The sequence below is a fragment of the Brassica rapa genome, chromosome A09 (assembly GCF_000309985.2).
Source record: "Brassica rapa cultivar Chiifu-401-42 chromosome A09, CAAS_Brap_v3.01, whole genome shotgun sequence".
Lineage (NCBI taxonomy): Eukaryota > Viridiplantae > Streptophyta > Magnoliopsida > Brassicales > Brassicaceae > Brassica > Brassica rapa.
In genome coordinates, this window is record NC_024803.2 from 22294722 (window position 1) to 22312322 (window position 17601).

A 17601-nucleotide genomic window follows, 5' to 3' on the forward strand; every position below is an offset into this window, starting at 1 on the left:
ACAATATATATATATATCTATGTTTTCTACTCTTCTAGGTATGTTTTCAGGTTCAGGTGCATGTCGGAGTAAAGCTATGACTTTGGAGCACTTTGGAGCGTAAAGGACATTTCACCCGAGCTGACCACTTAGAGGTCGACGAGAGGAAGAATAATCGATCGATACGCATCAGTGCTGACGATCGATATCAGGAAATGCCTCGACAGATGAAGTTCAATATCGATCGATGTACACATATACCGTCGATCGATGTCGAGACACCAGACGCGACATTTTGGATTCAGCAGACTTAAAAATCAAGGCCAAGCCAAATTATCAAAATGCCCTGACGAGTTTTTAACCTAGTAGAATATATACTGCCTAAGTTTTTGACGGCAGGGAGAGCTTTTCTTTTCTAAACCTAGTTTTGTTACAAGTTTCATTTGGGAGAAAAGATCACTTGTGATTGGAACTCCTTGTTTCATTTCTTTATCATCTATTCTATGAGTTTCTATTTATCCATTGATATGAATTGCTTTGCTATGTCTGAGTAGTTCAACTATTAGATCCAGGGTTCAGATAGGTTTGTGGGATTAACCCCAAACTATAGATCTGCCTTGTTGTGATATTCATGATAGATTTGTACTTATTGCTTGTTTTAGCCTAGCTAACTAGAACATGATCATACGATTGCATATTCAAGCACCCTTGTTATCCCATCCTGACATCTATCTATCATATTAGGATTGCTAGAGAGGGCTAACCGCCAATTTAGAATCTTAGTAGAGCATTTTCATACTCGCGCATAGGCCTGGCTAGAACCCATCGATCGATGTCCTCAACTGACAATCGATCGATGTTGGCAAACGTGTATCGGTCGACGTCTTAATAGACTATTGATCGACACTCTCTTGTGTCTGCATCTAACAGGTGAGACACAAGATCTAGTCTGTTAACCAGTGGTACATGCGACAGCTGATCACTGAGTTAAGCGAATGAGCTCTAATATATCATGCATGCAACATTTAGGCATCTATAGGAATTATAATCTCCAACACCTGAATAGTGGCCCTGCATCTAATATTATTTCCAACCTAAGTTACATTTATCATTTACTCGCTAGTTACAATTGCTATTTTATTTAAAACATTACAACCTTTAGAATTAATAAATACTAGATTTAATTGTTCCCTAGCTCCTTATGGATTCGATCCCTAAGTACTACATCTGAACCTCTTTTGATGAGAGTAACACTCCTTAGGGTAATTTGAGTGGTATCAAATTTGGCGTCGTTGCCGGGGAGATTTGATCGCCATTAGATTTGTTTTATTAGTTCTATTTCTTTTCTTTACCCCCTTTTCTAATAATCTTTCTTTTCTTGTCTTTTCAGGTGCATGCCCAGCGGTACCAAAAGCAACAAGGAGAAAGACTTGATGTTCTCAGACGATCCTGCTCATTTGGAATGCACCATCCGTAGAGGTCAACGTTCCACATCGCTCGACGCAACCAATTCGTCGTCGATCGATACGCACAACCAACCGTCGACCGACACCAGACCGTCATCGTCGATCGATCCCACTCGTCCGACAACGATCGATACTACACCGTGTACGTCGATCGATAACGTGTCGTCAAAAATGGTAAACATTATTATTCTAACTCAGGATGAGAACGGAAACCTGTATGACCAGGCCGGTCATCTGCGTAATGCAACAGGTAAGAAAATAGATGCTCAGGGAACTGTAATCCCTGATGCTGATGCTACAGGAGCTGCTCAACCTGTAGATGAGGAGGCTCGATCGAAACCATTGGCCGACTATAATCGCCCAGATGAGTACTATTCCAACAGATCAGCGATTCGACTTCCGGAGATCCAGAAGCAGAATTTCGAGCTGAAGCCTCAATACTACACTCTCGTGTCGCAGATACCCTACTCTGGGTTACCGTACGAGCATCTTATGGACCATTTGGAACGGTTCGAGGATCTAATCGCTGCCATTCGAATGGAAGGAGTCCCCGAAGATTACCTACTGTGCAAGCTCTTCAGATACACGCTGAATGGAGAAGCGATGCACTGGCTTAGGCAGCAACCCACAGGATCTTTAATATCCTGGAGCGACATCAAGAATGCTTTCTTACGAAACTTCTTCGATGAGGCGCGCGCTGAAGAACTTCGGAACAAAATTTTCACATTCTCGCAGATGGCTGGAGAGTCCTTCAAAGATGCGTAGATTAGATTTAGGTTTTTCCGGCGAGACTGTCCACACCACGGATTTAATGAAGTGCATCTGCTAAACACTTTCTTCCGAGGTCTCGCCTTACAGTATCAAATGGCTATTGATACGGCGAGTGAAGGAAACTTTACTACTCGGAACCCGTTGGAAGCTGTGAGACTTATCGAAAACCTTGCTAACAGCAGCAGCACCAAAAACACTGACTCTGAACGGAAGAAGTCTGTAGCCTCTATCGGGAAGGAACAGATGGATGAAGTAAGAGCTAAGTTAGATGTGGTGCACGAACTTCTTAGGAAGCAAGTATGTTCAGCTGAAGGAGAAGTAGCAGATACCGAAGGAGAAGAAGATGTGAACTACATCGGAGGTACCGGATTTCAAAAATTTGGAAACTAGGGCGGAAACATAAAGTTCTTTGGAAATGGCCAAAGAAGTAACCAAAGTTCACAATTTCAAAAACCCTTCAACAACAGCAAGAGCTACTCGAACTCTTACTATCAAAATCCACCACCCCAAACTCAGGAAAGCAAGATCGAAGAAATGCTTGATCGAGTATTGTTGGGACAACAACAAATCACCGTGGATTTCAACGGTAAGATAGACTCTGCCTACAACAATCTGAACACCAAAATCAAGACCTTAGGGACTTAGGTGAGAAAACTTGAAACCCCAAGTAATTCAGACGGGCGAGACTATTAAAAGGCAAGAAGCTTTTGCTAGAGAAGCAGGAGCCGACAAAGGAAAAAACCACGTAAATGCCATCGTAGATGATGAATTCTGGCAAGTGGTGAGAAATGAAAACCTTGAGGAAGGGGATTTCGAAGTCGAAAGCTCCATGAGTCTCGGCGGATCCCAATGGTGTCGACCGATGTCGATGAACTCACATCGATCGACAGACCATGATGAAGATCGATGGACGGATTACTCCAGACATCGATCGACGTTGTCTGCCGATTCGACTGAATGCAATGCGGTTCAAATTCTAACTCATGAAGAATTCGCAGCTAAGCATCCTCACCCACCCTCCCCTTTCTATGAAAAAATCGATCGATCGGTTTACTCAACCATCGATTGACAGAGTGAGTCCGACGTCAATCGTCACAACACACCTCCCATCGATCGACAGGCACCTCTGACATACCGAGTGCGGTTATCCTCAATCGATAATGATTACATCAATGCACTCAGACCACCACCTAAACCATTAGCAAACCCACCCGAACCAACACCCAACCCTTTAAATAGTTCAACAGAACCTGTTCAAGAGGAATAAGAATCTGAAGGGAGAAGGTTAAGGAAAAGGAAGGAGAAGATTCCTAAAAACCTTAAGAGGAAAGCTAACGATAAGGAGATGGATGGTTTCACTAAACGAGTCCTCAGAATCCCAATAGAAAAACCTTTTGATGAAGCTTACTTCACACACCGGTTGTGGATGTTCTTCAGAGAAACAAAGGTAACTGAGGAGGACATTAGGAGAATGTTTCATCAAGTCAAAGAGAAGATGAAACACAGGATCACATTGACGAAGAAGAGTGATCCTGGGAAGTTTGCAATACCATGCATAGTCAAGGGTGTTGAATTTCCCCATTCAATATGTGCAGAAGCATCGGTTAGTATCCTCCCTCGGATCATGGCAGACCAGCTTGGTTTGACCATCGAACCCGCAACAGAATCCTTCACCTTCGTGGATCTTTCTGAGTAACGATCCGGAGGCATCATAAGAGATCTGGAGGTACTGATTGGTAATGCCCTTGTCCCTGTAGATTTTCATGTCTTAGACATCGAGCTTAACTGGAATTCTTCACTTCTGCTTGGAAGATCCTTCCTAGCTACAGTAGGAGCTGTATGTGACATGAACAAAAACAAATTGTGTCTAATGCTCATAAACCCAAACATCCACTACGATCCAATCCGACCTAAGAGAAAGGTAATTAATTCTATGGATTATGGGAAAGAACTAGGCTTCATTGGCGCATGCCATTGTGGAGCAGAGTATGAATCGGAGTACGAAACAGAGTACTCGGAATCGATCGACACCACAACCTTTCCATCGATCGATTCCAATGTGTCAATGGTGACCGATGACCACAACAATACGTCACTCGACGTAATGCACCCAGTTGACCATTTCGCTTCACCTAATCATTGCTACCAACATTTTGCCTTCCAACCTCCAACCAGGAGAGGACATGATGATTATTCCATAGGCAGTTGGGCAGACAGTGGTTTCCATGAAAGTTTTGTAGTTGACACTGTAATTACTTCACCTCATGAGGAACATACCGAGGAATACGATGAGGATTACTGGAAAGAACGTGCAATAGAAATGTCTTTGCAGGATGAAAGACTTGAAACACACAATTTCACCAACACGTTTCCAACATCGTTCGACGCTGTGCAATCCACATCGGTCGATCCCCACCCTCGTCCAGCAAAACAACCGCTCACATCGATCGACACCAGTAAAGGAACATCGATCGATATTCGCGCCGCAGCGAAACCTCAGAAGCAGGAGAATATTCCCTCCCTAACTAGGTTTACAGATACCTATATAAATCGTTTTGCACCCCCGAAACCACCTACGCACATTAGAGCAAACACACAAGCAAATAAGATGAACACTCTTCCTTCTACATCAACAGAAAAATCCATGAAGAGCAATCATCTCAAGAACACAAATTCTGCAGAAATTACTCTGCCATCGATCGATGTATCTGTATCTACGTCGATCGTTACTACTCTAAACCCTAATCTCTCTATTTCTAAAAAGAATAATTATGCAAACATTGATTACGGTTTTCTAACACCTGATGAATTTCGTATTTTCAGGGATCCAGATGGCAACGCACGTGCAATGGATGGAAGGATTTTACAAGTGTCCAGAGAGGACATAGCAGACATCCTTCAAGTAACCAATGGACCCGACAACCTATTCTCACAGCAACGTGGCACTCCAGACGTCATTCTAACAGATCCCAACAACCACGCAGGAGTCACCACAACAGAAACCAACCCAGATCTATCACGCCAACAAAAAGGGCAAGCATCGATCGACGGTATCATGGAGACATCGATCGACAGGGTAACACCAACGTCGATCGATATGGATAATCCGACGTCGATCGACAGACGCTATGAATGTGGGAGGCGCGCTTTCGACATGTATGGAGCCAGAAAGTTCACTTGGGAACAAAGGGACGAATATGGAGTCTACAGAGATGGGCGTGGACACGCACGAAGCGCAGCTGGTGAGATGATACCTGTCACAAAGGACAACATCAGGAAAATACTCAAAAGAGCATCTCTTTTTGAAGAGAGCCACATCTGTCTTCCAGAACATGCCACTTCCTTCACACTCACAAGACTGGCACCAGAACTCTACACCAAAGAAGAAATCGATGAAATGGTGTTTGGTATTTGTGGAGCTCAGGAGAAACTGGGAGAGGAGCTCAAAACACTGGTAGATGAAACACATCAGCCTTTGGATAGAGGCTACAATGAGCTTTTCAGATGTATGGCAGAAATGAGGACAGAAATTGATAGTTTACGTCAGCAATTTGAGAAGGAAGCTACGACCTCAGCATCGATCGACGCACCATGTGCAAAATCGATCGACGTCAGTCTTCCTACAACTCAAACCCTTGCAGAACCGCATTGCTCAACACAACACAGGGATGAATGGGAAGTCTCATACATCGACACAAGGATAAATAACGTTTACTGCCCTCTCAACAACAACGTGGACTGGCTAAGCACCAAAATCGAGCTACTACAGCAAGACCTGGACACCATTCGCAAGAAGGACCAACATCCAGCCACATCGATCGGCATGTGCACCTTCACATCGCTCGACGCCAAAGTCTCAGCAATGAATGAGAGGCTGAGGACTTACGAGGATATGCATGACCGTTTTATATCACCAGTCATGATAGATTTAAACAAATTGTCTACTCAACTACTTGATGCCCAAAAGGATATTGAGAACATTACTAATCAAAGTTTTTTGCAGGAAAAATCAACATCGATCGACAGGCTAAGAGGACCCTGGATCGATGGCAGGAAACCTGTGGAGTTACTTCCTTACACAGAAGCAGAAGTTGACAAGATCACAGCCAAGATCTACACTGCTCTAGACAACATAGAGGAACGACTTGACAAACGCTGCGATGACATCTACTTTCCATTTGACAACAAAATCAGTGGACTAGACAACCACGTAGAATGGCTACAGAAAGAAGTCAAAGCCATTCAGAGGCAACTCGCAGCTCAACATCAAATATCAGCATCGATCGACAGGACAAAGGCAAAGTCGATCGACGGCAACTCACTGAGATCGACCAACGAGCACATAATCGCATCGATCGACGCCGAGTCTACAACAATCGGCGAGCAGCTGATACACAAGACAGTGGAGTCAATGCAAAAGGAACTGTCAGATCTTTCAGCTTACGCCTATGACAACATAGGCTGGCACCAGGTCAGCATTGACAACATTCAAGAAAGGCTACAGAACATCTCCAATGTACTTGGGAAGATGGATGACAAATGGACAAGAAATGATGAGGCCACAAGAAGTTTCATTGCATCTTGCTCCAGAATGCGCAGAGATGACGTGGATGCTTGTTTTCCAACAAGCAGCTGCTTCTCCACCCAATAGCCAATCACTACCACAGTCAAGCTAAATGACTATAACCAAGCGCTGAGTGGGAGGCAACCCACTATTAGGTATTTTACTTTGGTTTTATTATCTAGCATTTAATTTCTTTCGTTTTATTTCTTTCAGATTTAAGAGACCCAAGTAGGAAAACCTTTATATCGACCGACGACGAGACGTCGACATCGTTCGATATAGGCAACCACACGACGATCGATGTAACACTTACCCATCGATCGATATCTAACACAGTAAGATGTATCCTACCTACTTGTTACATTTCGTACATTATACACTTTTCATCATAACTCCGGCTGAGTTACACTGGGACAGTGTAATTTAAGTCTGGGGGGAGATTTACTGATATAATTTATTTTATTCTTACGTAAAAAGGAATTTCAAAAAAATTATGCTTAGCTATCGAAAATAGGGACTATATTCTTATACTGGTTTAAACATGAATATCTAACCAATCTTTAGCACCATTTTAGATTTACTGATTGTAGATAGCACTAAAGATGCTAAAGCAGATCAACCTATCAACTACATACTTGCCTTGAACCGTATGAAGTAACCAAAGCTGATTTCCAACACTAAACCTGACATAACTGCTTGGCTTGGGGCTTGGTTTACATGGGATCGGATTCTTCAGATAGGTCTGGAAGGTAACGCCTGGTTTTAGATTATTATCACATTTTCTCTCTCTAGATTTCGACCCTAGATTAGTTATTTAAAAAAAATAAAAAAATAAAAAAATAAAAAATAAAAAAAATAAAAAAAATAAAAAAAATAAATATAAATAAAAATAAAAAAAAAATATAAGAAAGATCTATTGTTGAGGATGAGTCTGAACATGACTTGGTGGCTAAAACCATTAAGGCTTGATTAATAAAAGACTCAAATAAAAGAGTTCGAAACGGGACTTGGAGGCGACAATCTTCAAGGCTCGCTTTCGCAAAGAACTCTTGGATATAGGTCAAAATGAAGTGAACAGAACTTGGTGGCAACCACCATTAAGTTTTGATTCATGGAAGCATGTCCAATCTTGGTCACTGATCCTGCAATGGAAGCAGACTTTGACTCAAGAGAGAAATTTAGAGAGAGAGAAACTAGGAACTAACTTTTACCTGCAGCTCCAGAAACCTGTCTGAAATCCTTGCATCCTGTGATCGATACTCCCAAGGTAAAGCATTCACTTTATATTTATGCTAAGAAATGAAATCAGTAGAGGGGATGTCAGACGTGAATTGATGAGTTGTGTTATGTTAGAAATGGTTGCTAAGGTAGGATATTGCATAGTGTACTTCTGTGATTAGGACTGTTTAAATGTGGTTGCAAAATTGTTGAGGAAAGATTTCTATGTTTTTAAAATCTTAAGTTCCCAAATATTTTCAAACCTCTTTCAGAGAGACTGCCTGTATGTTTTGCTTGAGGACAAGCAAAAGGGTAAGTCTGGGGGAGTTGATATACCCTGGATTTGACCCATTTTTATCCATGGTATATTACTATTTTACTATATATATATCTATGTTTTCTACTCTTCTAGGTATGTTTTCAGGTTCACGTGCATTTTGGAGTAAAGCTATGACTTTGGAGCACTTTGGAGCATAAAGGACATTTCACCTGAGCTGACCACTTAGAGGTCGACGAGAGGAAGAATAATCAATCGATACGCATCAGTGCTGACGATCGATATCAGAAAATGCCTCGACAGATGAAGATCAATATCGATCGATGTACACATATACCGTCGATCGATGTCGAGACACCAGACGCGACATTTTGGATTCAGCAGACTTAAAAACCAAGGCCAAGCCAAATTACCAAAATGCCCTGACGAGTTTTTAACCTAGTAGAATATATACTGCCTAAGTTTTTGACGGCAGGGAAAGCTTTTCTTTTCTAGACCTAGTTTTGTTACAAGTTTCATTTGGGGAGAAAAGATCACTTGTGATTGGAACTCCTTGTTTCATTTCTTTATCATTTATTCTATGAGTTTCTATTTATCCATTGATATGAATTGCTTTGCTATGTCTGAGTAGTTCAACTGTTAGATCCAGGGTTCAGATAGGTTTGTGGGATTAGCCCCAAACTATAGATCTGCCTTGTTGTGATATTCATGATAGATTTGTACTTATTTCTTGTTTTAGCCTAGCTAACTAGAACATGATCATAGGATTGCATATTCAAGCACCCTTGTTATCTCATCCTGACATCTATCTATCATATTAGGATTGCTAGAGAGGGCTAACCGCCAATTTAGAATCTTAGTAGAGCATTTTCATACTCGCGCATAGGCCTGGCTAGAACCCATCGATCGATGTCCTCAACTGACAATCGATCGATGTTGGCAAACGTGTATCGGTCGACGTCTTAATAGACTATCGATCGACACTCTCGTGTGTCTGCATCTAACCGGTGAGACACAAGATCTAGTATGTTAACCAGTGGTACATGCGACAGCTGATCACCGAGTTAAGCGAATGAGCTCTAATATATCATGCATGCAACAATTAGGCATCTATAGGAATTATAATCTCCAACACCTGAATAGTGGCCCTGCATCTAATATTGTTTCCAACCTAAGTTACATTTATCATTTACTCGCTAGTTACTATTGCTATTTTATTTAAAACATTACAACCTTTAGAATTAATAAACACTAGATTTAATTGTTCTCTAGCGCCTTGTGGATTCGATCCTTAAGTACTACATCTGAACCTCTTTTGATGAGAGTAACACTCCTTAGGATAATTTGAGTGGTATCACAGGGCCACTATTCAGGTGTTGGAGATTATAATACCTATACATGCCTAACTGTTGCATGCATGATATATTAGAGCTCATTCGCTTAACTCAGTGATCAGCTGTCGCATGTACCACTGGTTAACAGACTAGATCTCGTGTCTCAACGGTTAGTATGCAGACAACGAGAGAGTGTCGATCGATTGTCTATTAAGACGTCGACCGATACACCTTTGCCAACGTCGATCGATTGTCAGTTGAGGACATCGATCGACGGGTTCTAGCCAGGCCTATGCGCGAGTATGAATTGCCCTACTAAGATGCTATATTGGCGATTAGCCCTCTCTAGCAATCCTAATATGATACATAGATGTCAGGATGGGATAACAAGGGTGCTTGAGTATGCAATCCTATGATCAAGTTCTAGTGAGCAAGGCTAAAACAAGCAATGAATACAAATCTATCATGAATATCACAACAAGGCAGATCTATAGTTTGGGGCTAATCCCACAAACCTATCTGAACCCTGGATCTAACAGTTGAACTACTCAGACATAGCAAAGCAATTCATAACAATAAAGGAATAGAAACTCATAGTATAGATGAAAAGAAATAGAAACAAGGAGTTCCAATCACAAGTGACCTTCTCTCCCAAATGAAACTTGTAACAAAACTAGGAAGCTCTGTTCTTCTGCCGTCAAAACACTTAGGCAGTATATATTCTACTAGGTTAAAAACTCGTCAGGGCATTTTGGTAATTTGGCTCGGCCTTGGTTTTTAAGTCTGCTGAATCCAAAATGTCGCGTCTGGTGTCTCGACATCGATCGATGGTACGTGTGTACATCGATCGATATTAATCTTCATCTGTCGAGGCATTTCCTGATATCGATCGTCAGCACTGATACGCATCGATCGATTGTTTTTCCTCTCGTCGACCTCTAAGTGGTCAGCTCGGGTGAAATGTCCTTTAAGCTCCAAAATGCTCCAAAGTCATAGCTTTACTCCGAAATGCACCTGAACCTGAAAATATACCTAGAAGAGTAGAAAACATAGATATATATATATATATAAATATATATAGTAAAATACTTGTATACCATGGATAAAAATGGGTCAAATCCAAGGTATATCATGTTTCGTGAACGTGTTTTCTCCGCAAGATTCTTTGTAAAAACAAATCTTTTTCGAAGATTTATTTTTCGTAAAAATGTTCTTGCTTATTTTTACGGTGATTTGGATGTTAACTTCGTCGTGACCGTTTTTGACCCCAACAGTTAATCCCCCCCCCCCAGCCCGTTAAAACCGTGGATCGTTGATGAGATTCTAGCGTGCGGTTAGGCGAGTTAGGAAAGATAGGCATGTTGGACGAAGTTCGTATCCGAAGTTTTGTAGACAAACATTGACGAAGAAAAACTTGTGCATAGAAAGAAAAGTTTTTTTTTATTGGGCTACGCCTTATGAAGGCTGCCTACTTACCCTTGTCGAAGGGATCAAGCCTTTCGTAGTTCGTTTTGGAGTTAAGATGCTTACAATCTGTTTTCCAGTGAGACATTTACGGTTTAGCTATGTCATCGTTGATGGCATTTTGTAGTGGATCTTTGTCGGCCACGAGATTAGTCTTGAAGGCTATTTGCTTTGGCCGAGTTTGGCCGTATTTACGTTTTCAGGACTGAGCCATGCGGCTTCAAATCCATGTCGCTTTGCGGTTTTTTTTTTTGAAGATCAAGTTTGTATTTGTGCGAATGTAGAGGGAACAATACGAGTTGTCAGCTCGTATCTAACTCTTTTGTTGAATCGTCGTATTTTCTGCTCATTCTAGATGGCATTGTTCGAAGAATTTGATGTTTCAAATATTTTCGAGAGAATTAGATTATTGACGAAGGGACATGATTTAAGATCTCGTTATCACTTTTGGATATCATGCGTTGAGATGTTAGAGACCAGCATGTTGGGTTTAGGGCAAGACCTAGGTTTACTCCTCGTTTTAGAACTGCAATGACTAATTCGACTTACGTATCCCGTTTCAGTTTCATCCTGATTCCATACCGATTTAAAGTCCGCGATAGGTTCTCGGCTTATACGACTTGTATGGTTGGAACCGAGCATCTCTCCAAGGATAATTTTTAAGCCTCCTGGAAGTGCTGACCAAAAATTTTGGGTTTCTTTTATAGCGCTATTATCCTTCGCGAAGGATACGTTTTGAGAAGATGTTAGTGTGTATGACTTTCTGGTCTTCCAAGAAGGTGTTTTTATCGAGGAAGAATATTTCGTCGAAGAACGAATCTTCAGGCATCTGCGACATCTCGCGTTGCTGAAGATTTGTTATTATTTTGTACGCCGCGTTTCGTGCTTGAAATATTTGCGGGCTTGAAGGTGTTCCGGTGTTGCAAAGGTTTGGTCTTAACCCTGCGTTGGTGAAACGTCTTGGTTTATCTGCGGATGTTCGCAGCCAAAATTGCTGTTCCACTTTTGATGTTAAGTAGTCTGATTTATGATTGAGGGATTAGGATCAAGGGGTCGCGTAGATTTGTCCCTGGGAAGAAGCGTTTTTCTTTACTGTGCTTTGTGAAGAGTCGGCCCTCCGAGATTTTATTTCGTGCATTTGAGGATGTTTCGTATAGCTCTAGGAGCTCTGTTACGAGTTTTCCTTGCATGCCGCACTTTACGGGTAAAACATAGCGGGCTATAAAGTTATCGGTGGAACTTATTGAACTTGGTCGATTGTCGACAAGTTTTGGTTTTCCGTTAATTGTTTGGTTGTTAGGACTGAGTTTTGTTATGAAGGATTTATCATATGAATTCCGACTATGGGTTATACGATAATTATTTTCTTGATAGTCACATGACTTTTTTAGCCAAATCGCGGATAGTCGTTTAGCCGTTAAGTGATGGAGCGAAGGTTTCTCAAATACTTTGGCTTGGCGTGAAGGATGTTTTCACTCAGATAGCCAAAGACATTGTAGGTCATGCATCCGACCATGGTACTTTCGTGTTAACATTAAGGTCGTGTTAGTTTACGATTGTCTTAAGGGGAAGTCAAATTCTGGTTCGGATTTTAACTGCAAGGCGTAATTAACCGAGGGCCAAAGAGCGCTTGTCGAGATTGATAGGCCAAGTTTTCCAGGGTTATCCATGCTAATATGGCTGATAGTCGTAGAAAACGATTCTCCGCTCTAGGTTTCAGTTATACGACGAATATTTCGTATAATGTGACCTATAGTCTTATGAAAATCGAGTCTTTTTTGTCTGAGGAAGACGAAGCCCAAGAGGTTTGCTACATAACCAGTGTGGAGTCAGCGGCGGGATGACTGCCTTCTCGGATGTGACCCAGGGAAAAGAAAGGCAGAAGCCAGTGAGCCGCAGGGCTAACAAATGAGATCTATTAGATCGTAATGCAAAGAGATAAAGTTTAGATTGATCATCAAAAATCAGATCTTACAGGTTTGCGTTTGCTATACAAAACATACTTCTTCATAAAGCCTGTTATGTTAACTTTAGAAAGTTTCTACGTAAGACTTGGTCTAATTGTACGAAGGATTTTTTGCGTAAGTAATGGGTACCGGTTTTACAAAGGTTGTAAATCGGTGATATGTATATATATATGTCAAAGTAGCGTTGTTTCTGCGGGTTTTACGAATAACTTTTCTATTGTGATTTCGATCTTAGGTGAAAGTTGCTTGGAGTTACTCATGGAGTTTTACCGAAGTTTATTTCATTACGATCTAGTCGCAAAACGTTTTTCATAGGTTTATTCAGAGGATTCTCATGACACATTAGTTTCGATCTAGATTCGTAGGAGAACGCAAAGATGGAGGTAAGGGCGAGCAAGCCAAGGAGTTTAGACGAGTCTAACTTGTTTTTGTCGTAAAATCTCACCAGAAATTCCAATTGAGACGAAACGAAAAGCGTTTCGATGAGGATTCAAAAGAGAACCCAAAGGAGGACCCTTTTGAGGCCTGACAGGTCGCTACGTAGTGAGTTGGAGGTCTGACAGGTCGCTATGTAGCGAGTAGGAGCAAGCCAAGAAGTTTAGACGAGTCTAACTTGTTTTCGTCGTAAAATCTCAATGGAAATTCCAAATAAGACGAAACGAAAAAGTGATTCGATTGGGATTCAAAAGAGAATGCATAGGAGAATCTTTTTGAGGCCTGACAGGTCGCTACATAGCGAGTTGGAGGTCTGACAGGTTGCTATGTAGCGAGTGGAGAGTTGGCTTGAGCTCGGTCGCTACGTAGACCGAGCCGTGTGCGTGTTAGGTCGCTACGTACCGATCGAGCTGTGTGCGTGCTTGGTCGCTACGTAGCGACCAAAATTGGCTTGAGCTCGGTTGCTAAGTAGCGACCGAGTTTGGCTTGAGCTTAGTCGCTACGTAGCGACCAAGCCGTGTGCGTGCTCGGTGGCTACGTAGCGACTGAGCTGTGTGCGTGCTCGGCCGCTACGTAGAGACAGAGCTTGGCTTGAGCTCGGTCGTTATGTGTGCGTGCTCGGTCGCTACGTGTGCGTGCTCAGTGGCTACGTAACGATCGAGCTGTGTAATCGATTTGCTGCGCTTTCTTTTTCTGCGATTAACTTAGGGGTTTTCTGTGGTTTTTAGGAGAACAAGTTTTACCTTTCCGAAAAGTTTTCGGAAAACGTGTTTTGGTAAAAACCTTACGATTGGAGACTTCTTTAGCTTGAAATTGAGCCAAACTTACGGGATTTGATAAAATTTATCGTTTTACTTTATGTTTAGACAAAGAAATCGCGAGCTCGTTTAGTAGCACTTCCTGTGGCGAAAAGTCGCGGCTAGGTTTTTTAATTTTTTCAGGCACTATAGCGTTTGCTTATGCGTTGGCCATAGGCGCAGTGGTGGCTGGGGTTGTCTTACCAGCTGATATACCATGATTTTCACCCGTTTTTATACATGGTATATAAAGGTTTTAAGATGTATTAATCATGTTTTAGAGTCTTTTCAAAGCAAATACAGGTTTATTCACCTGATGGAAGGAAATGATACTTTTGGGACATTTTGGAATGTTTTTGCGCAAGGAAAATCGATCGACGCTTGAAGAGCACATCGGTCGATCGTAATCACTTACCATCGATCGACATACATATATGTGCATCGATCGATACGCAGTCACACGGATGAAATCGCAAATTAAAAGATTTCATTTCCCAGAAGATTTATTATTTACAACTTAAGTCCCTGGCCGCCTGTTAGGCTATATGTACTAGGGTTTTGTATCATTTCTAGGCAGACACTTGCAAAAGACCTAGTTCTGGAAAATGAGCATTTTGACTACCATTTGGAGAGCTTAGGATTGGAGAGATAGATCTGACACTGCAAAACAGAGAAGATCTTGAACTCCTTTATTTCTATTACTCTATCTATTTGTGTTTTATGTTTCATTTGAGTTTATTTCACACCATCATGACTTTGTCTCTCATGAATATGTTTGGGTAAACCAATTGTTAGATTTAGGTTTCTCATTATGGTTGAAATTATGTACTGCTAATATGACTGTTAAAAAGGTATTTTGATTGTTCTTTCATTGCTTATGGACTTAATGCTAAAATTGAGATTGATCACCTTCATTTTAGATCTTAGGATTAATTGAGTCCAACTAACCGTTTCTCCTCAATACCTGAACCCATTTGCGTGATATAACTAACTCAGGCGCAACGACAGTTGGTCTGAGAAGGTTAGAGAACAAGTTATACCCGTTCGCAAAGCTCGCTAGAATAACAGTCGATCGACGCAACTATCGTTCTGTCGGTCGATCGTTACAAAGGTGTATCGGTCGATGTACATCAAGTCGCATCGATCGACACTCTCTCGAGATCAAAATACGACAGTTGAGATCCGAGATCTAGTGAAGATAACCTATCCGGTTAAATCAACGTTTAGTTCAAGAACCATTAAACCCTTTAGTCTAAACTAAGTGCATACATTTTATACCTGAGAATTAACTAAACCTAGCTACTTTGCCAATCTTGAAACCACTTCAATTCAATCTATTGAATCACTGTTGTTTTCGATTTATCATTTACTGCTTTTAAAACTATTAAAACCTTTTAGTCTATATTCATTTCTAATTATTTAAGCCTATTGAGTAATCCTAGAGTCTCTGTGGATTCGATCCCTAAGTACTACATCTGAACCTCTTTTGATGAGAGTAACACTCTTTAGGGTAATTTGAGTGATATCAAATATGGCGCCGTTGCCGGGGACTCTTTCTTATTACCATTAGATTTAATTTGGAATTTAGTATAGACTTGTTACGAAAATCTTGCTAAAGTTTTCTTTCTTAATCTGTTATTCAGACACAAAGAATGGAGAACATAGAGCGCGACCAACCATCGATCGACGGAAACACGTTTCCATCGAGCGACGATGAGTCAGAGGAATCGACCGATACGGAGTCACCAGCATTGATCGATACCGCCCAGCCGGAAGCAGGTAAGTTTTCTCTTACCAAGCCCGCTAATGAGAAAGTAGACCAAACTGAACTAAATGGTCAAACGAGCTATGAAACTAGCCAAACTAAACAGGAGACTGAAATCCCTGTTAAGGAAAATTCCACCTTAACTAAAGGTGAAGATATAAAATTGTCCATACAAGACTACCTTGATCCTGGTAGGACCTATTCCAATAGGTCCGCTATTAAAATACCAGGAGACGATACCAAGAAATCGAAGTTTAACGCAGATTACTACCGTATGGTTCGTCAAAATCCATTCCGTGGATCCCTCCCAGAACACCCACAAGATCATATTGAGACTTTGGAAGAATTAATACCAGATGAATATGATCGTTGTAAACTATTCTCATTCTCCCTAGAAGGAGAAGCCCTCAGGTGGTTGAACTGTTTAGCAACAGGATCACTCACTTGTTGGGAAGAGATTAGAAGAGCTTTCCTTAGAGAATTTTTCACTGATGAACGCTACTGGGAAGTAAGAAAACAAATTTCTACATTTCGCCAGGGTCCACGCGAATCATTTAGAAACGCTTGGGGAAGGTTCAGAGGCTATGAACTTGAGTGTCCCCATCATGGTTATTCAGAACCACAACTTCTTAACATCTTTTATGGAGTTGTTAATTTGAGCTATAAAACCACACTCGATACAGCGAGTGATGGAAATTTCATCACTAGGAATCCCGAAGGAGCTACACCTTATCAAGAATATGACAACGGGGAGATCCTATGAAAAAATGGATGAAGAAATAGAAAAAACTATAAATCCAAAGGACAATTCTGATTTATTAGAAATTAAGAATTCCCTTAAATCCCTTCATTCCTTTCTTCAAAATAAACACCGATCTGATATAGCCCAGATCGATGACAACGCTTTGTCTGACACCGATGATTATTCGGATGAAGAAACAAACTGCTCTGATCCTTACTATGTGTTTCATGTCGAGAGCTTTACCCAAGCTTATGACACTGCTTTAAAATCACGTACCGGAAGGGAAAGGTTCAATATCACACAAGCTCTTACTGGCAACCGTAAGACAAAATCGGAGTTTTACGGAAAGATAAATATGGTTTACGGAGAATTGATGGAGAAAGCAGATTCTTTAGGAGAACTAATCCGAAAATTAGAAGGTCAAGTAGCTGAGATTGCAACTGCAATAAAGAGAGATGCTGGATGTCTTCCCGAAAGGACTGATCTAAACCCAAGACGTCAATTCAGTGCCGTAATGCTGCGCAGCGGGAAAAACCTCGCAGCAGACACGAGGAATAATTCAGATGTTGGAAAGCCTGACGATGCCGATAAGACCGGGAAAAGAAACTCTCATCCTATTTTTCTTGACGAACTTGACCCAAATCCATCTCAAAACAACCGGAAAAATACTGCTGAAAAGGCTAAGGAAAAGGCAATAGACTTAGAACTAGAAGAAGATACGGAGATTGAGGATGAAATCGATCGACAGTACGGAACTGACGTCGATCGACCCAAAACACCCACCATCGATCGACAACCGGAGAAACCCATCGATCGACGGTC

General features: G+C 41.3%; 1 long non-coding RNA gene across 1 annotated transcript; it reads right to left on the reverse strand.

Annotated features, from left to right (window-relative positions):
- Positions 1 to 11054: 11054 nt before the first annotated feature.
- On the reverse strand, positions 11055 to 15115 carry LOC117128162. The gene is made up of 2 exons (XR_004451359.1): positions 13077 to 15115; positions 11055 to 12974 (listed from the first exon to the last, which is right to left on the reverse strand). It is a non-coding gene; the product is annotated as an uncharacterized LOC117128162 (long non-coding RNA).
- Between the last annotated feature and the right edge of the window lie 2486 nt (positions 15116 to 17601).